This window comes from Vicugna pacos, chromosome 5, assembly GCF_048564905.1.
Source record: "Vicugna pacos chromosome 5, VicPac4, whole genome shotgun sequence".
NCBI classification, from domain to species: Eukaryota; Metazoa; Chordata; class Mammalia; order Artiodactyla; family Camelidae; genus Vicugna; species Vicugna pacos.
This window is the reverse complement of record NC_132991.1, coordinates 13386637-13409912: the sequence shown is the minus strand read 5'-3', so window position 1 is coordinate 13409912 and position 23276 is coordinate 13386637. Positions and strand designations below refer to the sequence as shown.

The following is a 23276-nucleotide window of genomic DNA, read 5'->3' as shown; positions in this document are numbered from 1 at the left end:
GGTCCTCTGACTCCCTGAGGTCAGGCAGCTCAGGCTTCAGGATCTACTGACAGATCTTCATCATGGGAGTGTGTCTTGATTAAGTTTGCGTAAGCAACCACAGCCTACTCTGGGAGGAACAGGGGGATTCACTGTTAGACACAGTGAGGCTCATGACGTCCGAGGGCAGCATGCTGCCCGGGACATGGAATGCTCCGGAACACGGAATGCTCTGGAACACCGGCAGGAGGGTCTCTGCAGCTGGCCCTGCCAGGGCTGGTGTCTGCCTGTGGCCGGCCAGCCATGGTTTCTCTCCTGCGCACGGGGGGCGGCCTCTCGGCGGCCCTGGCTGCGCAAGTTCACAGGTTCTGAACGCCATTTCCAAATTCCCAATTCTGGAAGAGCGAGAATCTGGCTGCCCAGCTGCAGTGAGATGGCCATCCCAGCCCAACCAGCTGTGGCCGGGGTCTCAGTGACAAGCATGCCAGAACCCCCACCTTCGTTAGGGGTGCGGAGTCTCAGAGGAAGGGGCCATGGTGAGCTGGAGGGGAGGACCCCCACAAAGGGAGTAATCACCGTGTGTGAATCTGTCCGGGGAGGGTTGGACCCGACAAGCAAAAGGCTTTTGAATCCAGGGATGACTAGATTTCCTGAGATACAACTCAGAGATGAATGTCCATGATGCAGAGAAGCAGAACTACAGTTCAGGGAGGAAGAGAATAGACAAGGAAGGGCTGCTTGATTTCCTGTCGTCCATCCTTCTCCGCGGGGGATCGTTCCAAGACCCCCAGTGGATGCCCGAAACCATGGACAGTACCGAACTCGGTAACATCCTATGCTTGGTACACAGGTACTATATGTACACACCTATGATAAAGCTTACTTTATTAACTAGGCACAGTAAGAGATTGACGACAGTAACTAATAACATACGACAATTATAACAATATACTGTGATGAAAGTTAGGCGAATGTGTGTCTCTCCCTCAAAATACCTTATCGTTTAAATTTAATGCCTTTTCCATCTTAACTTTCTAACTTACCACGTGCTGTGGCCATAACGTCTGCAGTTTTGAGGTTCCATAGCAAAACTGGCGTGGATTCCTTCTTTCTTCTTCACAATTTCACAGATTGATTTGTTCTTGCCGTTCATCTCAGTAACCTCAGCGTATGTTTTCTTTTTTTCCCTTTCCTCATTAAATCGAGAACTCTCCCCTTTTCACGTCAAGGGAACATTTTATTCTTTGGCGTATCTGAACTGCCAGCACCACCTCACTGGGGCTTTGGGGCCGTTATTAGGTAAAACAAGAGTGGCTTGAACACGAGAACCTGTATCACGGCTGTTGATCTGGCACCCAGACGGTTACTAAGTGTCCAAGGGGCGGGTCCACTGGACGGAGGGATGATTCATGTCCCGGCGGGATTTAAAACCGCGCGAGATTTCATCCCGTTGCTCAGCCGGGCGCGGCGTTTAAAAGGTACACACCGCTTATTTCTGGAATTTTCTCCTTAATACTTTCTGACCGTGGTGGACCATGGGTAACCGAAACCGCACGCAGGTAAGGGGTGTGCTGTGATTGTAAACTGGACAAAGGGGGCCAGAAAACAGACTCTGTTGAATCCTTCGGATTGGTTCTCAGAACCACTGTGCGTGGAGTCAGATGTTTGCGGGAATGAGCCCGACTTTGGGCGCTGAGCTGCCGTCCAGGCTTGGGGTGGTATTTCCATCGGCATTCTGTCGGCGAGCTGCCCTCAGAGGCTCTCTTTCAAGCACAGGACGTGAGCAGTTTCCCCAGTATCCACCAGGTGGTACCTTCCTACCAGAAATTAGGTTTCAGGCTGAGGAACTCCAAATGAATTTTCCACCCCGCCGACAAGCTGCGGACTCACATGCCCGTCCGGCTGCAGTCAGAGGAAAGCTGGTAAGAATGAATCCCGGGGTGGGGGTGCGGGGTGCCTATACTTTTTATTTTCAAGAATATGGAACAGAAGTCGAGTGTCCTTTCTGTGGTGGGGGAGCCGCCTTTAGAGTGCGGAACAGAGTCACAGAGAAGGTCATGTGCCAGGACAGGGCTGCGAGGGGAGCTCCCCAGAGGACCTGGTCCTCAGAGATGCCTCTGTGTTATCCCGCGAGTTGCCAAACACCTTTGGAGTCTGTGCGGCGAAATTATAATCAGTTGCCCTGTAAAAGAAAGCCTTTGTTGAGGAGGGAGGCTTCTCATATGTTCAACACTTTGGATGCTAAGCCTTGAGATGTAACCCCTCCACCCTCCCACCCCGGTTGTTCAGCATCCTTGAACTGAGGAGGGGGATAATGTTTACTGCAGGGTGATTGTCAGGTCCTGGTTGGCCTGATTCTTTCCTGCTTTTAGTGCTGAGAGTAAAACAAATTCAGAGGGTCGGTAATCCTAGTTGACTGGAACATACACACTGGGGACAAGGCTAGACCATCACACACGTTGAGTGAGCTGGGCGACTGAGTGGGGCGGTGGGATAGTATTTTCAAATTATGACTCATTTTATTGCTGGTTCTCTTCCTTGCCAACCCCCTTACCCCATTTAGCCATTGAGACGTACATCAGGAAAGGCAAAGTTTGGGAGAAAGGGTTCTTGTCTTGGCTTTTGAGTTTCAAAAATTTAGGCCTCCCTTGATAGACTTGGAGAACACGTGGTAAATAAACACACCTTTCCCAGGTTGCTGAGTGAGAAGGGAGGGGTGCAAGCGGGGCTGGTGACGAGAGATGGGGTGCAGTGAGCCTGAGCGCAGGGAGGCCCCATTGCTCTTGTCCCCTTCAGTCAAGTTCCCTGGGGAGGGACCTCGGGTGAGGGACCTGACGCCCCTGTGCTGGGGAGAACACGGGAAGGGTGGGAAGGTCTCAGAGCTGAGAGGGCTGTCTCCTCGCCCCAGAGCAGAGGCCCAGAGAGATCAGGTGCTTTGAGGGGCCCAGAACCAGCAGGGAAATCTGTGGGCTGGAAGGCACCTTTCAGTGCACTGAATCACATAGTGTCACATCCAAATCCTTGTCAACCTGGACCCTCACTCAAAATGTGACCTGATTTTGGAAATAGGGTCTTGCTGATATCATCAATTTAGGATGAGGTCGTTCTGGTTTAGGGTGGGCCCTAATCCAATAGTTTACTGTCCTTATAAGCAGAGGGAAATTTGGACAAGAGCTCCAGAGAGAAGACAGCCACTCAAAGGTGGAGACAGAGATTGGAGTGATGTAGCCACGAGTGAAGGGGCGCCACCTGCTGGCAACCACCACAAGCGAGGAAGAGGCAAGAAAGGTTTCTTTGCTTAGAGCCTCAGGAAGGAACATGGCTCTGCAGACAGCTAGATTTCAGCTTTCCAGCCTCCAGAACTGGGAGAGGACAAATTTCCATTATTTTAAGCCATCGGATTGCGGTTCTTTGTCTCGGCAGCCCTAGCAAACAGATCCTGACAGGAGTGAGGATGAGGGAGCGGGGGGGGGGGGGGCAGAAATGCCAGCACTGGGAGCTGGATGGGCCCACCCTGGCCAGCACGTCTGCAGCCAGAGTCCTGAACTATATGGCACAACATTTCCGACATCAGGGAGAATGAGGCTTGGAACAGAAACTGAGTATGAAAAAAGGAAAAGCTGCTTTAAAAATTTTTTAACTGCTTGAGTTTGTAAACTAAAATGTAATACCAGTTGCACACGCATTCTCTTATTCAATTGTCTAAAGAGTAAGGACCATTATCCAAATTTGATGGGTGAGGAGCTGAGCTCAGGGAGTCAACCAAGGCCCCCAAGTGATCTGCTGTGGTGGCTGTGGGGTTCAGGCCCACCTCTGCCTGCTTGCCAAGCCCTCCTGCTGCTTGTTAGCATTCCCATGTTTTCCTGCTACTGGCCTGATCGCTTGGCCAACCTGAACTGGGCCCCATGCCCTACTCACAGCCCCGAACTTTCTCCTAGAGCCCTCGGGTCAGGCTGTATCTCTGCAGAACAGGTCCTTCCTTTCTTGCTTCCTGTCAAAATCCTACCCTTTATTCCAGGCCCAGCTCCTGACGTCTTTCCAAGTCTCCCCAACCAGTCGTCACCTCTTTTTTAGCTCTGGGAATTGATTTGAAGTCTTGTTGCCCGCAGCGCCCTGCATCTGGTGCTCCTTTGTGTCCCCATCACACTAGCATGGTGCCCTCTGCCAGGGCAGGTCTTCATGTGCAGCTGTTGCTAGAAGTAAGAGTGTTCCACAGGCACTGTGCACAGTACCTCTTGGTGTGTGACAGAAGCAGGCCCTGTATGATTTAGGGAGTCGCCTCTTACCCTGGCTGTACTGGTCCAGTGAATGAAAGGCCGTCATCAGGACCAGAAAATCATAGGTGTGACCGGTGACTTTCCAGAAAAGTGAGTGAAAAATAAGCATTTGAGACCTCTCTGAGGGCCTGGGCCCCCTGCGCTGGAGGTGGCTCTTCTGGTCTCCCTGATAAAGTGGACTGGGATCATCAAGCCCTTGGGTGGCCTGATTTCAGCACCTCACTGACCATCTTTCACTCTCAGATCTCCCTCTGCTGATGCCTGAAATCCTTGGACTGGCTGTACACACGTGCATTCTGGAATCAGAGATCAGAAGGCAGGTTTTTCTGGGCGAGAAAAGCAGTGATTTGAATTTTCAATGAGGTCTAAGCTGCTGATAGCCAATTCTTTCCTGAGAATAGGTTTCAACATGGAGGAGGAGGTTGGGCAGAGGGAGAGCAGGGGGCCCTGAGCTGCCCCGTTGACCAGGGCCATGGTGAGCAGAAAGGAGGGGGTGGTGGGTGGAGGGAAAGAAGGCTGGGGACCCAAAGGTGAGGTTTATCTCTACCCCTTTTTTTGTCCTGGGCCCTGTCTGACTCTGGCGTTACACTACTGGATCTCTGACTTCTGATTTCACAAACCTAAAAAGTAGTTTTCTAAAAACATTTGGGAACACCAGAAAGTTGCCGTTATTTGTTTGATTAAATAAGAATATTAACAACAACAAAAAAATAGACAGAACCTCTATCACATATCGTAGCCATCCTTCCATACAGGAAAGCTGGTTTCAGTGACAAAACATGTCCTTGGGAAAGCCAATCTCAGAACAAAGGGTCTTCCTTTAAATTGGATGAATTGTTTTATAGGGGAAAAAACGACTGCTTTGCCCCTCTCTGTATCCCTTTGCTGTGGGCCCAGGGACATGTTGGCAGAGCCTGGCATCCCAGCACCAGCTGGTTTTTGAGAATCACATCCACCCTGATTCTGAAACCCGGAGCAGTTTATCATTCAAGACACCATGCTGCCCCCTGGTGACCAGAAGGAGTAGCTATAGCACACAGCGAATGTGGACCTTGTGCTGTTGATTATACTCATATTTATTTCACCGACCAGCCACTAAGGGTGAGACCATGTGGGGTAGGGACACAGGAAGATGAACAGGGCCAGGCGCTTGCTATCAAGGAGCTTTCCTAGACATTTCACAAACGTTAGCAAAATTGCTTGGATTTGTGTGTTGAAATACCAACTCCCCACCAAGGTGGTTTGACTTCCTCTCTGGGTCCAGAGGCCTTCGATGGTCAAGATGTCTGTGTGGTGGAATGCAATCAATCTGTCAGCGTCAGAGCAGTTCTGTGAACTTGGGCCCAGCAGCCAGCTAGTCCTTTATCTCCGTCCCGGCACAGAAGCCTGGGGCCACCAGTGCTGAAGACGCTGGAGAGTGACAGTAGAGACCAACGTAGTGTTTTCCACAGGACACCCCTGCTCGCAGCTCCTCTGTGCCTAAATCCTACGTATCTGACCATCCCCAGGTCAGGCAAGCCTACCTTTCCCACGATGTCCTTCCACACCTCCTTCAGACCCACTGTGCCCGCAGGGCTACTCCCTACCATCGCTTTATCTCATTTTATTTTCCAAGTAGATGAGAGATTCTTTGATGGCAGAGGTTGTGTTTTATCAGTTTTCTCTCATCTCTCCTTCTCAAATGACATCCCAAAGCTTTCAGTTTTTTCTTTTATTATGTAGAGGAGCTGCCTACTTCCTTTCAAATATTAAGCTGCAGTGCACTTAGGCCTAATCAAAATATTTTTCCATCAAAGATGGGAAATTAAGTCAGTTTAGGCTGTTTGGCTGTAACAATCCCCAAGTCTCTATGGCTTAATTAATGAAAGTTTATTTCTTCCTAATACTGCATGGCCCATGTAGGTCCCTTGGGGTTAGCGTTGTCCTAGTTAGTAAAGAAAAATATAAAAAACCCAGCTATACTTGAATTTCAAATAATCAGTCTTTTTTAAAAAAAAAGTATTAAAGTGTCTCCAAAAATGCATACTAAAATTTATTATTATTATTATTAGAAATTCAAATTTAACTGGATATCCTGGATTTTATCTGGCAAACCTACTTGAGGGTTGCCTATTGAGGTTTTCCGTTGCCCTGGTGAAAAATCAGTCTTGGCTTCCTGATTATATGATGAAGATATTGGCAGTGACATTGGGAAGGATGAGAGGATGGGAGGGTACCCACAGCTGTTTCTACAAAGCAGAACTGAGGCTGAAGTACTGAGTAGATTAAAGAGGGCCACAAATTCTTTGCTACTCATCCCCTTGAATCTGGACCAGCCTTAGTGGCCCAGTAGAATGTGGCCAAAGTGACACTGCATTATTTCCAAGTCTTGGTCAGAAGAAATTTCTTGAAGTTCCTGACTTGGTTTCTTGGAGCACTACCTCAAAGCCTCAGCTTATTGGGTGAGAACTCTGACCACCCTGAGGCTGCCGTGTTGGCACAGCTACGTGTGGGTGCTCCAGGTGACAGTCCAGCTGAGCGCATTCATGCCAGGGCCCCCCAAGGCTGGCTTGAAGCCTCCTGTTCAGCCTGCTCACCATCTAAATACCACAGACTGATCTCAGTTGAAACCTTGTGGAACGGAAATGCCCCCCAGCTAAACTTGGCCTGAACTCCTGACCCACAAAATCATGAGATATAATATTATGGCTATTGTCTTAAAGCCACTAAGATAATGACACAGATAATGTACACTTAATACTCACTCCTAAGGGCTTGATTTTCTTTTCCCCTTTACCCAGATACTTCATATTGCATGCCTAGATGCTGTAACCAGATTTCACCAGTGAGGACCTATGATTAACCTGGGATTTCCATCTTCAACAGAGATGGTCCAGTTAAACTCTACATTTAAGCAGGGTTTGGACTACACTGCAGGTACAATTCTGTTGTCAGCTTAAATCCAACAAGTAATCAATCCAGTGTTGAGTGAGCATCTCCAGGGGGAGGGAACTGTGTTGAATGGTAGTAGAAGAGGACACTCTCTCTCTCCTCTCAGTAATATAAGAGGGGTCACTGTGGTTTAACAAATGCACTCACATGCTTAATGAAATCGTTTCTTACTGTTAACCTTGTGAAGCAAGTATTATTTTGTCACACAGACAAGTCAATCAAAACCAGGGCGCACAAGCAGTAAGTGCCAGAGATGGGATTTGAACCCAGGCTTATTCACCAATTATTTACCATGATCTTAAAGCCTTGAAAGACAGATGCAAACCTTCATTTTACAAATGAGAAGACTGTAGACCAGGAAGATTAGTACCACTCTGTGCTTTCTTACTAACAATGAATTCTGAGCAGTAACACTCCAGCCTGGCCCTCAAGACTCTCTGGAGTGTAGACCAAAGCTGTGTTGAGTGTCTTCAGAACTGCTGCTTTAGGGAGGACAGTAGAGGAGATGATCCCTGCACTGCCCTTTCTTGTATGTTCCCAGGGAACATGAGTCCTTGGTCTTTCTCCTGTGGCGGATGGGGGCTATAATCTGGCTGATGAACAGTTCATGGGCCTAAAGCACTGAATTGGTAGTGTGAGCTTTTCTCTGGGGAGAGCATCCTCCCACGAAACCATCCATCCCTGTGGTTCAGGGTAAACACAGAGATAGTTTTGCCTTTGCTCCAAAGCACGAAAAACAGAGAAACAGGAAATTGGTGGGGCTGTTTGTGAGCCGTAACTTACTCAAAAGATGGTTCCTGATTCGTCCTGGGTCTCAGCTGGTCAGAGTGGTGAGATCCAAGTCAGTGTCCACCAGCAGCAGGGGAACCAGGAAAGAAGCTAGTGTGGAACATGAAACATTTACAAACAGATAGGGACCCTGTGTGATTTAGATAAGAAGTCCAAATGAAGTCAGATGCTTTAAGTTGAAGTCTTTCTGGATATTAAGTATTTATGAAGTACTTTGTACCCACAACGTAAATTTCAATCATTTATCATCTAAAAACACAGTATCACCATAACATACAAATATTTGTGTTATGGCTGATGACCCAAACTTGAATTATTGTCTATAAAAAAGGGAGACATTTTCATGCACTTGGGATCTATTCTTAACACTATTGTGAAGCAAGATCAGGAATTTTGGAAATAAATACCTGAGTTTTGATCCAGATCCATTGTTACTACCATGCAAACCTATAATTCTCTTCTATGGTGTTTCTGAAGGTTCTGGCTCTCCTGTTGACAGATAGTGAAAGGTGGGTTCTTCTGGATGAATCTCTAACTTCCCTTTCCTCTTTCTTCCATAACATGATGATTTGCCTTTGTGTAGAGCCCTTTGGGTTTGAGATGACCAGATGACATGTTGGGGTGATGGGGATTTTGAATGTGTGGCTGAGAAGACCTATTAATTAGTTTTCATCTAGAATTTAAGGTGAACTCTGCTTTGCATTGTGGTAGTCGAAGCTGTTTGCAAAACCAGGGGTTGACTGGGGCTCTTTCTGAGATAACCAAGAAGACTCCAAGAAGCCGTGGCTGCTTTTCATTTCTCCTCTGACTGTTCAGATGACCCTGTTTACAAAAAGACTTCTCTCCTTAATCTAGCTTCTTTCTCTGTTTGTCTGAGACCCTACTTTGCTTTTTAGTTTGAATTATTGACCATAGGATCTAAAAATAATTTTATAGACCGTCTGGTTCAACCTTCTTGTTTTACTGATGAAGAAACTGAGATTCTAAAAGGTTAAAAGGAAGACTAGAATCCAGTTTTCCAAGCCTTCCTTCCACTCTGTATTTCAGAATCTTGTGCTGTTTGATGTTAAATGAGTTTCCCCAGCTACTGAATACTCTTTACCTTGGATTTTTCTACATCTCACAGCGTGCCTTGTACAGGGCTCATTCACAGCACAACCAGTCGGCAGTTGATTGTTAAGGGCTGCCTGGAGGCCTGAAGACCTGGATACCTGTGTTGAGGAGTCAGTCAGACCTTTTCAGGCTGGCCCTCTGTCACTGGTCAAGTTTCTCCCAAAACGTGCGCCCCTACCTAGAGAACTTTGATCACTTGAACTAAGTGCCTTCCCTCTCCCATCTTCTCAGCCATGTTCCATCTTCCTTCCTTCTTAATTGTCTTCCTCTCATATCACATCATCTAAAATACTCTTTCTTGTGTATTGCCTTCTTCTCTCATGAGAATGTAAGCTGTAATGTAAGAAGGCAAGGACGTTGTTTTCCTGGTCCTCTGCAGTGTCTTCTGTGCCAGTTAGAGTGCTGACATGTCGGAAACACTCAGGGAATATCTGTGGAATAGATGGCCAAATGCTGTAATTGATTAGTGATGTCTGCCATGGAACATGGAGGGACAAGTCATGATGTCAGTGCCAAGCTTTTGTCATCAGAGGATTGGTTGTTATTTGCCTATCAATTCTGGATACAAAACTGGTTTCCTCCTGACATTCAGCTTGGTTCTAGTGCATCTTCGGACAACCAGTTATTAAGTACCCTGGAAATAGGAATTTCTCTTAATTACTGATTAAGAATTTAAAAGGAGAAGGCACATTTTCTGTTGTTACGTCCTTTCCTGAAAAGTATAATAGTGTCTTATTCATCATGGAACTTCTATGACATAGCACAGTTCTTTGCATGATAAATATTTATTCACTGACCATTTGTGTTTTTTCAATGCCATTTTAAAGAGATTTTCAACTTTCCTGCTAATTTAGAAAACCTACACCAGGGATTCTACATAGTATGGAGTACACAGTGCACATTGGTGTGACTGATTGAGACTCAGGTGTACAAAGCTATGGACAAAGTTCAGGGAAATATCCAAATTAAATTCTTTTAAAGTAGAGTGAGCAACATCCATTAACTTAGCACCAAGTATTGGCTGTTCTCCTCCATCCCCTCCTGGAAATCAATATTTGAAATTGGCTGGTGTGAGGCAGGAGAGGCTTGAGAAAAATAAAAGACCAAGGAGGGATTTAGTACTTAAATATATTTGTGAATTCATCTCTATTTCTTTTTATCTATTTTTAAAGAATTGTAGTGCATATGGAAACATGTGTAGCAGGTTTTTGGAAGTTGGCTCCTTTTTAACCCAATCAATACTGTTGTTTCATGTCAAAAGCGAGATACGATTCAGTGCCCTGCTAAATCTGATTTAATATTCCCTAGGACTCTGGGGCTGTATACCATCTATACTCTCCTCTGTTTGATGGTGTCAATATGACCTGACGTTTAATTATTTGCATAGCCTATTTAAAATTAAAATAGCAACAGGCTTGGAGTTCTTTTCAAGCTTTAATACACTCTCCTTTAAAAAATATATTTTTCATAAATTACTCTGCTGTCTGGCAGGCCATCACATTCTTCAGTTCCTGTAATAAAAGGGGAATGGTGCTAAGTGGGTGTGAAATGTGAAGCGTGTTGGAGAACACCGTGGTTAAACAAGAGCGGACACTGATCAAGTCCATTAATCAAAGTGCCTTTTAAATGTCTGCGAGTTGAAAACTGTAGCATCCAGGGATTGATTAAAGAGGAAATACAAAATGGCAGAAGAGGTCCAATAGCTGCCTGGGCTGGTCACATCTCAGAGCCTCTGGTTAACAGAATGTTGCTTTCAGTGGGATTTGTTTTCCCTGGGTTATTTTTTGAAGTTCATTTGCTAAAACACGGTGGGTCTGAGCTGCAGTGTCTCCTCATGGCTATGTGAAAGCCACCAAATCAATATTACAGAAGCTTATGAAGCTCTTCAAGGCCAGCATCTTACATCTTTCCATAGTCAGATTACCCTGACTCTCCTGCTGTCCGTGTAACACCCCCCAACACAAATAACTTCTCTAGTCTTTTTATTCCCCAATGCCAATCTTCCATGTCCAATGCCACGTGGATTTCTCTGCATTTTGAAGCAGAGAGTTCATGTCTATTGTCATTGGCACCATTTAGTCATTCTCTAGTTTCTTCATTATTTTATTCTTTAGCTCATTCAGATATTTACTGAACATTTATGTCTAAGCCCAAAATGACCCATGAGAAGAAAGGTGAAAAGACTCCATGACTGTTTGCCAGGTGCTTACAATACAGCAGAGTGAGAGGTCAACATTTACTACAAACTGTGATGAGGCTGGGCTACCCTAGTGATTATCCCAGGTGCAGTGGGAGTGAGTAGAAAGGAATTCTGACATCTCAGGGATGGTGTTGGGGAGGGTTCTCAGGGAAGCTCTCAGGTAGGGGAGGAGTTGCAAGGTTGGGAACGGGAGGCACAGTGTGAGTAAATGCATGTGCAAGGGAATGGAGTGGACAGGGAGGATGCCAGTGGCTTGGAACAGCAAGTGCAGCAGGATGGAGGGAGAGTGAAGCGTGCATGTGTGGGCAGGCAGGCAGGAGCCAGGGTGGAAAGGGTCCTATTCCAGGGGATGAAGGGAAGTTGTCCCAGGATCTTCAATGGGTGAAATGCATTCTATTTATATGTTGGAAAGACCATTCCTGGGGCTGCATGGATTGCAGATGAGGGTCAGGAGAGATTTGAGTGAGGAAAAAAATCTAGAAGCTGAGCCTTAATGTAGGAGAGAAATGGCTAGAGCATGAGCTTAATTAAGAGGGGTGGCCAAAGGAAATTTGGGGCATGTTCTAGAAATCTACAGGGCTAATGTGAGGTAGGCCAAGTCTGGTGAGAAAGAGGATTTCAACTTGTTCCAAGGTTGCTTTTACTTTGGTTTGCTCACAAAACCTCAAGTAGGCAGATGATATGCCGTTTGCAATATTAGGATAAAGGAAGGTCTCCCATTGCCTCCTTGGTTTCTTAGAGGTGTCCCATATTTTGGATGTTTTGGTCAGTTTACTTAAGGGAGACGTCTACCAGGTCAGAGAGGCCCAGGCTGCGGGTTTCACAACCCTGGACACATCAGCACCTGGAACCACGGATAGTTCCACACAAGACGAATCACATCCCTCACACTAAGGTCTGAATTCTGGGTCTTGAGGTTCTGGATCGAGCCATTTCCCCTTTTCACATGTGTTTTGTTTTATTTTTTATTCTAGAGTGAGACTGGAGAAAGGTAGAAACTTTTGGACATTAGAGTTTGAGCTGTTTGTGGGACTCAGGGAAGATTTAGGTCTGGAGTTGGAGTTTGGGTCATATTTGAGATTAAAACAAAAAGATGAGATGGAAACCATTGATGGAGGTGAATAATGGAGAATGTGTAGGGCATCAGGAGAGAGCCCTGGTGAACATTTGTATCTAATCAGAAGAGGAAGATTCAGGAGGGAATGCTTGTGTCCCCCCAAATTCATATATTGAAAGCCTATCCCCCACTGTGATGGTATTAAAAGATGGGGCATCTGGGAAGTAATTAGTGTTAGATGAGGTCATGAGGGTGGGGCCCTCATGGTGAGAGGAGTGGTCTTATAACAAGAGAAAGAGCTAGCCTCCCCTCCCCCAAGGACACAGTGCATGCACCCAGAGAAGGTGCTATCCACAAGCCAGGAAGAGTGCTCCCACTGGGGACTGATCAGGTGGCGTCTCACTTGGACATCCAGCCTCCAGAACTGTGAGAAATAAACTGCTGTTTAAGCCACCCCGTCTGTGGGGTTTTATTAAGGCAGCTGGAGCTAAGACAAGGAGTCTAAGAGAAAGAATGAAAAGACTGATGAGAGAGCTGAAGGGAGAACCAAGCGGTGGGGGCTTTGTGGAAGTTAAAGGATTAGACAGGGTTAGGAAGAAATGTTTCTCCAGCTGCGTCAAGAAAGCTCCAAATCGGAGGTGTCTACTGGGCTCTGTCGGTCTATTTTGGGCTTAAAGGTTTGTGTCAGCATCCTTGTGTGCGTGATATGTGGCTCTTTCAGGTGGAATAAACTGCTTAAGAAACACTATAAAGGGTACTTCTTACTTGGCTGTGGCCGTTCTCATCACCAACAAAATTTTGATTAAAATTTTGTGGGGTTTTTTGTATTATAATAGTAGCAACTATTAATTATAGGAAAATGGAAAATTTAGATTGGGATAAAGAAAAGCAAAACTCATATAAAAAATCTCCCGTATAATTATTATCTAGAGATATTGCTTATAAAGTCTCAGTTTGGAATACATCCTTCCTTGTCCTCCCTCTCTTTGTCTCTCTATATATTTATGTAGATGTATTATATAAATAGGTATTGTATAAAGACAATGGGATCGTATTATTTTGTAACCTGCCTTTTCAACCTAATTAACTCATTCTATGCCAATAAATATTTCCCCACAGAATAGTTTTTTAGATGACTGTAACCAATCTACTGTTGGCCCTTTGGGTTGCTATTATAAATGTATTGTAATGACTGTCCATATAGTCCCAAACAAATTCATATTCTCAATTACTTCCTTTGGTTAACTTCCTTAAAGTAGATCTGTAGGATCAAAAAATGTTCACACTTTGAGGAAAGCACGGGTGTGTCGACATGTTTGTGTGCTATAGATATGAAATATTGAGAGGTACTCAGAATTTGTTGAGAGTGACTAATCCATCGCCATTTTTTGGAGACCTATATGCAGTTTACCATGTGCATTTATGTAACATGTGAACTGAAAGATTTCCAGCAAACCCTGATGGCAACTTTCGGTTCTTTCACTAAGGAAGTGGCTAGAACCCACAACCAGTGGAAACAGGAGAGCATTTAGACTATTTGGGACATTCTTCTGCTTATCCACGGGCTGCAGTTACTTGTGCTAAATTCCTAGTATTTATCTGTGTACTTGTTCAAAGTTCTATCTTAAGGTACTGAATTTTTCTTAACTAATTTCTATGGAAGATTTTTCCTACTTGCTAGTAGCCTGCTTTTCTACTGATAAGAGAAAATTTTAAATCACACTTTGGCTCACGTTGTATTTCTGTTGGACAGAATGGACAATTCATCACATTATACTGTCATTATTTGTTTTATCTCTGTCTCACCCAGCAGACTGGGAGCTCAAGGAAGACAGAAAGAGTGCCTTCCAGATCCAGAGTTCAAGGTTGGCAGGCAGTCTATCTCCACAAAGTCATTCTTGAACCAAGACTAATATCAGCTCTGCCATCTTCAAAACACGGTTTCCAGGGTAGCTCTGGTCTTTGCTATTCAATCTTGCAGAATAAGAAAGAGCATAGAGGAGTGTACATGGGAGGTTTTGTGGCCTATGCCAGTAAGTGGGACCTATCACCACCACTCACATTTCTTTATTGAGTAGAAACGATGCTTCTCACTCACCAGTGGAGTGTATGTGTTTCACTTGAACTGCAAGTGATGCTGGGAAATGTAGTTTACTATGTGCTCAGCAGTTTCACCCACATGGACACTTTTAATTTTCTCCTAGTTTATCTGTATTTTCTGACTTTCCACAATGAATTTATATTTATAAAATGACGTAAATATAAATTTAATTTAAAAATAGAGAATAGGCAGGGGCAAGTAAAGATAGAGAGCACAAAAACAACTCCTGAGAAGTTTTGCTAGTGCCATTTCCGGAAGGGGGTTACTCAGTTAAGAGAAGGTTATTAAATATGGTGATACTAATATTGCCTTACAAGTTGAGAATTATTTGAGACAGGAAATAATGGATAATGAGTTTTTGAGTTGGCTACCCTTAAGCCCTTTATAGATTCTCTTTCTTCCTAGAGAAAGGAGAAAGAAGAAAAGGAAAAAATTTGAAAATAATCACTCATTCTATTTTCACTCTTGACGGAGGAAGGTTCAGGATTTCAAAGCTTCCCTGAAAGACTTGTAAACAAGAAAAAAAAAACTGTTTATTGAGCTTGACAAAGTCAACACATTTTAAACATTTTCAAAGCTAATTATTGTTGTTTTTCTTAAAAATTCCTTTGATATGCTAATAGTTTTAATTAGGGTTATTAAATACAGAAGCTCTTTAGGTTGCGAAAAACATCAGAACAATGCACTGACGTGCTGAACATGGGTGGGTGGCTATTTACTAACGAACTTTAACTATGCCACAGAAATGAGACTGTGATGCAGTGGGGCTGCTTTCACACACTTTCATGGAACTAGCTCCAATATAAGACAATCTTCTGGAAAATTTTGTGAGTGATTTAAGAAAGAAGTTCTATGGGAATCTATAAAGGGAAACTTTGTTTCACTGAGACAGTTGGGATCAGCTTCAGGGATAAAGTGGCATTTGATCAACTTCTGGAAGTCCAGTAGGATTTTGACAGGGTCCTTGGAGAGAAGACATAAGGGGCTGGGAGTGACAATATGGCTGGAAAGCAGAGGGCAGGTTTTGGGAGGAGGTAGGAATTGGCTGGACTGTGGTCGGTGAACATGAAGAGAGTCCCTGTGGAGGGGGTGAGTCCAGGAAGGGAGATGAGCACCACAGCACAGAATGTCTTGAATGCCAGCTTAAAGAGTTGTGCTTTCTACTCCGAATTCTGGCCAGTGTTTAGAAAAACGTATGTACTAATAGCATGGAGAGAGAGGTGAGGAAGAGAGAAATAATGGAAGCAGATTAAAAGGAGGTGACTGCCACGGTTTGTTCAGGCGGTAATGAACACGATGACTGCAGTTGACAGATGTGGGGAGACAATAGACTCCCCTAGAGTGTGAGGAGGAGACTTTGCAACTTACAGAGGGAACTGGGTGGTGATCACAGGACTCTTTGACCCCTTCCCAGATGGGGAACAGAGAAAATTTGGGATAGATGTCATTTTAAGAGCCAACCTGTGGATTCTTTTTCCATAGAGCACCCTTGCAAACTCTCAAGGGAAACCAGTCCTTCACATTGTTACAAGTTGTGGTGAAAATTGTATATCAAATGCTAAATGTACCAAGAAACAGATCACTAAGAGGCACCTTGAGATTTCAGGCTGTGGCATTACTGCTTTGTACCTAGCCTTGGACGCACTGAGCTCAGTCTCCTCCAAGCCTGGATGCTACAGCCCTGCTCCATCCAGTCAACTAACTCCCACCTGGAAAAGTCCTGTGCTACAATGGGATTAAGTCATGATGTTCCTTGGAGTCAAACACTCCAAGTGAACCCCAGAGAGCTGCCCTGCCTGTGCTGGCTGGCTGATCCTTGGGGTTTTGCTCCAAGCACTTCCCTCTGGGAAGGTGTCCTTGGCACCCTCACTCTCCCAATCACCCGGTCCTTTGTTTCTTGTAGTCACCTTACAGTCATGTGGCACTCTTCACTGAGCACTTTCAGGGTGTCTGCTTCCCTGTAGGGGGCCAGCAGTGAATCTGACACACGTGGCTTTGGTGGGGAAGACAGGCAAACAGACTGGGGACTGTAAGGCTCTATAAAAAGTGCTCTGATGATGGTGGACACTCAAAGTGCTCAGGGAACATGCAAGGCAGCTGCGTCAGGCATGCTTCCAGAAGGTAGGGGTCCGGTAAGAACTTCGGTCATCCTGGATGAATTCCTCTCTCATACCAGTTTCCCACACATAACCATCAATCAATTCTGTTGATTTTCCCCCTATAATCTCTGCCAGGTTAGTTCTTTTCTTTAGATTACCTTCCCATAAAGGAATTTTCACAATAGCTTCCCTGGGAGGCAGACTCTTAGAGGAACCAGGCAGGCCTGGGCATTCCAGCTGTGTGGCCTTGAGCAGGTTATTAAACCCCTCTCGGTCTCAGTCTCCAACTAAAAAATGAGGACATCAAAGCCTCCCTCATAGGTAAAGGATGAAGAACAAATAAGATAATATTTCAAAAAACCACCCCAGGCCTGGCCTTTAACAAAAATCTTTCCAGTCTCTTTCCTGGGCCTGCAACCTCTTCCATTGTTTAATGTACTCTGCTCCCAATTCATCTTCCCAAACTTTAATCTTACCTCTCCCTTGCTTGAAAATGTTCAGATTCCCATAGTCTATAGAATAACGTCTGAATCAGGAAACAGGTGCACACTCTAAGGGATGAGTGAACAGAGTGTAAGGAAGGAGGGCACAGGGCAGGCACCCAGGTCACACAGGCCACTGGCACCTGGGAGGTTCACTGAGGAAGTAATCCCTGAGCTGAGCTTTGAAGGATGGATAAGAGTTTACTCAGCAAAAGGAGGGGCGGAGGAGGTGGGAGGAGGGAAGAACATACCAATATAGCTGGAGTGCCTAGAGCAGGCAAGAGGCAGGCGAGATGAGCCAGGGGCCCACGCAGGACACAGAGCTTGGTTGGCCAAGTGTTTGTGAAAAATTTCTGTGCATGAAGCAACAGGAGCCATGGGAAAGTTTTAAGCTATTATTTGTTTACACATCAGGATCTCTTGTTAGGAAGGACTAGCTCTGTCTTCATAGTAAAGACCAGGTGCTCAAAAATTGGATGAATGGATGCAATTGTAATTGTAGAAATAGAGGAAAAGAATTCTGTGAGTTGAATTCCCTGATTGGGTGAGAGTTCACTGAGGTTTCACTGCAGCTCACCAGCCACAGTGTGTCTGAGGACTGCTGCTGAGATCGTGTGCGTTGGTTTTGGTCTCCGGGAACACGCAGATTTGACTAAAACCCCCCTCATTTCCTCAGAGGAAGAAAACTCACGCTATCCCAGAGACCCAGACAAAGGGGAGTTAAGCTCACTTAAGCCTGGGCCTGGGGACTAGAAGGCTGATGGAGGCTTTGCAGATTCTTTGGTCTCTATGGAAATGGGCAGATTTTGGGAAAGTTTCCTTCTCGGAAAGAAGAACAGTGTTGGCTCCTTCCTTTCCTCTGAACACCCTCAGATGCACAACTTATGAAGCAGCTGTCTACATGTTCACTTCAGATGTGGGGCCATTTGTACCGTTTCTGACCTCTCACTCCAGTCCCCTCTCCTGCCATGCCTTCTGTTCTCTAGTATCCAGTGTGTCCGGCTGCCCCGCCGAGAGTCAGGGCTCAGTAATGGGAGACACAAGCCACAGAACCAAGAGCCTGTGTCTGCTTCATCCTTGGATCTCTGGGCCTAGGACAGCATCTTACACAAAGTGAATGCTCAACCGTTTTTAGCAAAAAAGTTGTGAAAAATAAAAAGGATGATAGCCAAATTCCCAGGTGGCCCTCTTTCTTAGAGTTGAGAAACAAAATCACAGAGCTCAAGCTTTTCAAATTTTAAGGGCATATAATTAACTGGAGATCTTGTTCTTATTCAGTAAGTTTGGGGTGTAACCAGAAGTTCTTTTCTGACAGGCTCCCAGGTGGTGCTCCTGCTTTTGGACCACCCATTGGGTAGCAAGGAAAAAGATGAAACAGCTGACTCTACAGTCAGATTCTGAGAAAGAGCAACAGCCATAACATTTTATAAATCAGTAGCCTGCCCAACTCACCCACGTGATAAATGTGCAAACTTGAGTTCACACACACAAGGTTCAGTGTAGTCTTAGAATATTTATTTTATTTATGCTGCTGAGAAAAAAATAGACATACAAAGTAACGTTATGTTTTGGAAATCATCTCCACGCCCAACAGATCAGTGGTCAGTTCAACAGCAATTTATAGCATATAATTCCATGTGATTTTGTAATTATTTCAGAATCATTGAATAGCTATCATTTTTCATGTTTTTCTTGTTTTAGTTTTTGGTCATATCTTAATTCAACAAGCATTTGTGGAGTATTTACCATAAAGTGTCTCTCTGGGGTCTGGAAGGCACTTTCTCCTTGAGCTCCCAGTCTGCTGGGTGATACAGAGATAAAACAAATAATGACAGTGTAAGGTGGTGCACTGTCCATTCTGCCAACGGAGCTATAACGTGAGCCACAAATGTGACTTAAAATTTTATAGTGGCCACGTTAAAAAGAAGTAAAAACAAACAGGTGTAGTTAATTTTGATCACGTATTTTATTTAACCCAGTATATCCAAAATAGGTTCATCTCGATATATAATCAGTGTGAAAGGTATTAGTGGGATATTTTACATTTTATTTTCATACCAAGTTATCAAAGTCTGGTGTGTATTTGCCCTTACGGTGCATCTCAAGTCGGAGTAGCCACATTTCAGGTGCTCCATAGCCATCTGTGGCTGATGAGTACAGTTTGTTTGTTTGTTTGTTTAGGATTTTGGGGGGGAGGGTAATTAGGTCTATTTATTTATTTTTAGAAGCAGTACTGGGGATTGAACCCAGGACCTTGTGCATGCTAAGCATTCACTTGAGCGACACCCTCCCCTGACTACAGTCTAGTACGGTGCAGATCTCCACGGTGGCGTGGTAGGCAACTTTACTGGAGGCTAAGACCCCCAGCATTACATACCACCGAGGGTCTGTGGACAAATTCTCTGAACTTTGCTGTCTTGAGGATTTAGAGTATGAATAACACATAAAGTATCTATCAGGACTGATGACCTATTTTTATCTTTTTCTCTTTCCCCCTGCATTTAATACTCTAACCTACCTTTAGGATCCTCATTTAGTAAGAAAAACCAGACTTAATTTGATCAGTTTTGCTATGATCATTCACAAACAGTTGAAGACTGGCAATTTGTCTTAGTGGAGGAGGGCTGGTGTGTGGATGTGGTGCACGCTGCTTGTTGACCACTCAAGAGTCATTCCTTGACCTCCTTCTCCTGAGAAGCTCTTTCTCTGGAGGCCAGAGAACCGCGTGTGTACTTGTATGCAGAAGGCAGGCCAACCAGGTCCGTCCCTTTGTTCTCTCACGCTTCCATGCATTACTCAACAAATAGTATGTGGACATCTCATATGTGCCAGGCTCTGTTCTGTTCACTGAGGGAGACAGATAAAAAAAGATAACTAGGTAAACATGTTAGATAATGCTATGCAAAAACAGTAAAATAAAACTTGAAAGGGAACCAGGGAAGGGAAGTCGGAATTATGAATAGGGTGGTCCGGGAAGGTCTACATTGCAAAGTTAAAACGTGAGCAAAGGTTGAAAGAGGCCAAGGAGCCAATCATGTAGTTATAGAGGGGAAAAGCATGCCAGGCAGAGGGAACAGCAGGTGCAAAGGCCCCAAAGAGGGGGAAACCTGGCCTCCCAGTATTAAAATAGTGAGAACTAGTGTGGCTGGAGTGGAGTGGGCAAAGATTGTGCAGCGCGGGGAGGTCAGAGAGGGAACAAGATGGTCAGATCATGCAGGCCTTCTCAGCACCTCCGAGGAGTTTGGACTGACAAAAAGAACCAGACCATGCTGAAATGGTTCTTCCCCTTTGACTCTTCTTTGTGGATGTGATGACCTGATTTGTTGCAGCCACCTGTGGTCCAAAAACATTCTGAGACGTCAGCCAGGGGCTTTGTCGACCCCCGGAACCAAGGCCAGTGACTGCCCAGCTCCAGGTTCCCTGTGTTTTATGACGCAGCAGACTTCTGTCAGTTGCAGCTGAGTGCATATTCAGTGACACGGTGCCCTAACGACACCCTCCTCTTCCTGAACCTCTCCACTAGGACCCCAGGGGCCTGAAAGGCGAGACCCTAAGCTGCTCCAGAGAAGCAAAGGGCCCCTGTGTGACCGCGGGAGGAAAAAGGATCTGAAACATGTTCTCTCCTGATCCCCGTTCATCTGAGGTAATCTCCAAATGGACAAAGTAATCAATTCAAGTAATAAGTATGGCTCATTCAAAGGGCTGAATAAGGGGCTGGAAACAATCCCCCACACTGTGGTTTCCATTGAATAATTGAAATTATGCAAGGACATGGAAATTTTTCAACAAATAAAATGTCAGAAAATCTATTAAATACAAGTCTGCAAAATTATTTGAAAAAACCCAACTCAACAATAAAAAATAAATTACATTTCTGTTCTTGCTGTTGCTCCCTTTGGGAAGGAGCATATTACTACCACTTTGTGGACAAGTGGAACCAGTGCATTTCAGAGTAAATGACTCTCCAGGTTCTAACCATGAGGTTTAGATGATGAGATGATTCTGTGCTGAAAAAAAAAGTTCCCAGGCTTAATGTTGCTCAGATAATGTATCTACTGTTTCGTTTCATCCATGGAGGTTTTTAGAGTCTTAAGTTGCCCATTTGTGACTTTGAATGACAGACCACTGTGCTCTGAGATTTTGGAGTTCATTTAGGGCCATTTGGACCAGCCCTCAGGGGATCAGAGCGTTCACTGGACTCCCTTAATTCTGTTTTCTACTTATCCTGAGCAGAAGGGCCCAGCGGAGAAGATCCCTCCAAAGAATAAGCTGAAAAGTTGACCAAGGAAATGTAATTTTTGAACGGTAAATTTAGAGCCCTTCTGAGTAATTTCTCCCTTGAATGATGCAACCCTGTGAATTGGCTTCAAAACTTGGTTGGGGTTGTGGTTCCATCACCCACCTCTACTCCCCATATATTGGTTCAAAGCAGCTGGCCGGACATCTCTTTAAATAAAGACCATGTAGCTTAAAGTCACATTCTTTTTGTCTCTGTTTCTTCTTTTTTAACTCGTTGTTTTTGTTGTAGCACACAGTGCTGGCTTGGGTTTTGCTAAGTGCCTCAGGCAGGGCAGGCTCTGTGGTCCCCTCTTTCCAGATGGGCATCAGCATATTTCTGCCTGACTGGGCCAACCATGTTTACCACCAAGCAGAGTCATTGCCTGGGAGTCATTGCTTGGAATGGGAAGGTGATATAACCTCTCCTTGCATGGAGTCCAGACCTGTTCCCCATTGAGAACAGTCGGAGCTATGATTTCATTGCTTAAAAGAAGCCATTGCCTCTGGCCCCAAATTAAGGGGGAAAAAATCAATTACCCACATCAGTTGCCTGCTGCATCGGCAGCTCATGGGGGACTGAGGTGATAACCAACAGTTGAAGTCAAAAAATAAGACTGAAGCAACATCAAAGGCTGCTTCCTCCAAACACAGAGTAAATTTCAACTATGGCACCTGCCTTTGTCCTGTAACCAAGGGGAGTGGGTAAACAAGACCAGGGGACTTGCTGGGAGTGGAAGGGCGGTGGAGAAGGGCAGTTCTTTTCTTCCATGGTGAGAGCAAGTTTACCAAAGTTTAGAAGGAGAGTGCCTTGGTAATAGAGTTTTGAATATTTTCTGTGTGCCTGAGATCAGACCAAGCACTTTATATGTTTTAACTCATTTCATCCTCAAAACAACCTCATAATGGAGCTACTCTTTTCACCCTCATGAGGAGACAGATGCTTAGAGAAGTGAGGTAATTTGCCCAAGTCACAGGCAGAAGATGGTGCCACTGGATCTGGAGGCAGCCTGACTAGGCCACTGCTCTTCACCTCACCAGGACTGCTTTGAGGGGGGTCTTGTTGGCTTCGTCAGATGCTCGCAGTTGGCAGAACTGAGTTTCTGTCTTGTGGTGACCTGAAATTTCCTCTCTAATCTAGGTGTGAGCACCTTCTCCCTCAATTTCTCTCACCCTGCCTCGTTTCCAGTCATCCCTCAGTAAACAATGTCTGTGAGGGGGGTGACAGTGGTTACCCTGAAGCGAGCAGTTGCCCCAGTAGCTTCTGTTCTGTTTGTAGTGGGGCTCCGGCTGGGTGCAGGCAGCTGAACCTGGCGGCCACAGGCCCCGGGACAGTCCACTGGCCTCATTGCCTTCTCCCCCTCAGAAGTCAACTGAACATGGTTTTACCTGTGGTCCTAATGGCATCTGATAGATCCATTGTGGATTGTCTAGTTTCCTGATGTGACCAGAAGGAATGGCAGGAGATGCATCAGTCAAAAACAATGCAGGAGGAGTCAGAGAATGCAACAGGGAATCTAAGGGACCATCTGCTCCAGCCCTGCTGCTGTGAGAGGAGGTCACCCAGGGTGCTGGGCTGCTGACTAGGAGGATAATTGAGACTGAGGTGGTATCTGGATCCCAAGGGTGGGTCACTTTCCCACCCATCCCTGCATCCTCATTCCTATCCTGATTTCTGAAATTCCGTAATTGGATTTTTACTTTTTATTTAAGTCTTCTTAATATCAATGGTGGATTATCTTAAACACTAGTGGCAGATTGTCTAGTACTAGAGAGAAAGGAGAACATTTTTATTTTGATAGAAAGATCCAGCTTCTTGAAATCAGAAAATCTCTAAGGCACTTATTTAATTATACCATTCATGTAAGGTATGTGTGATTTAAAAAAACTGTATTTTATTTTGAATTACCTATGATAGTGACTGTGGGCTGTCGAGATCTTTTTATTGCTTTTATAAGTGCTTTAGGTCTTAA

At 45.0% G+C, this 23276-nt stretch overlaps 2 long non-coding RNA genes across 2 annotated transcripts in view; both read left to right on the top strand.

Moving 5' to 3' along the window:
- Positions 1–304: 304 nt before the first annotated feature.
- LOC140696339 (uncharacterized) overlaps positions 305–23276 on the top strand; it is a 34256-nt gene continuing 11284 nt past the window's right edge. Inside the window, exon 1 of the long non-coding RNA XR_012072519.1 lies at positions 305–515. This is a non-coding gene — a long non-coding RNA (uncharacterized lncRNA). The remainder of the gene's footprint in view (positions 516–23276) is intronic.
- LOC140696338 (uncharacterized) lies at positions 1389–21461 on the top strand. Its single transcript, XR_012072518.1, has 3 exons — positions 1389–1538; positions 7037–7172; positions 20552–21461. It is a non-coding gene; the product is annotated as an uncharacterized lncRNA (long non-coding RNA).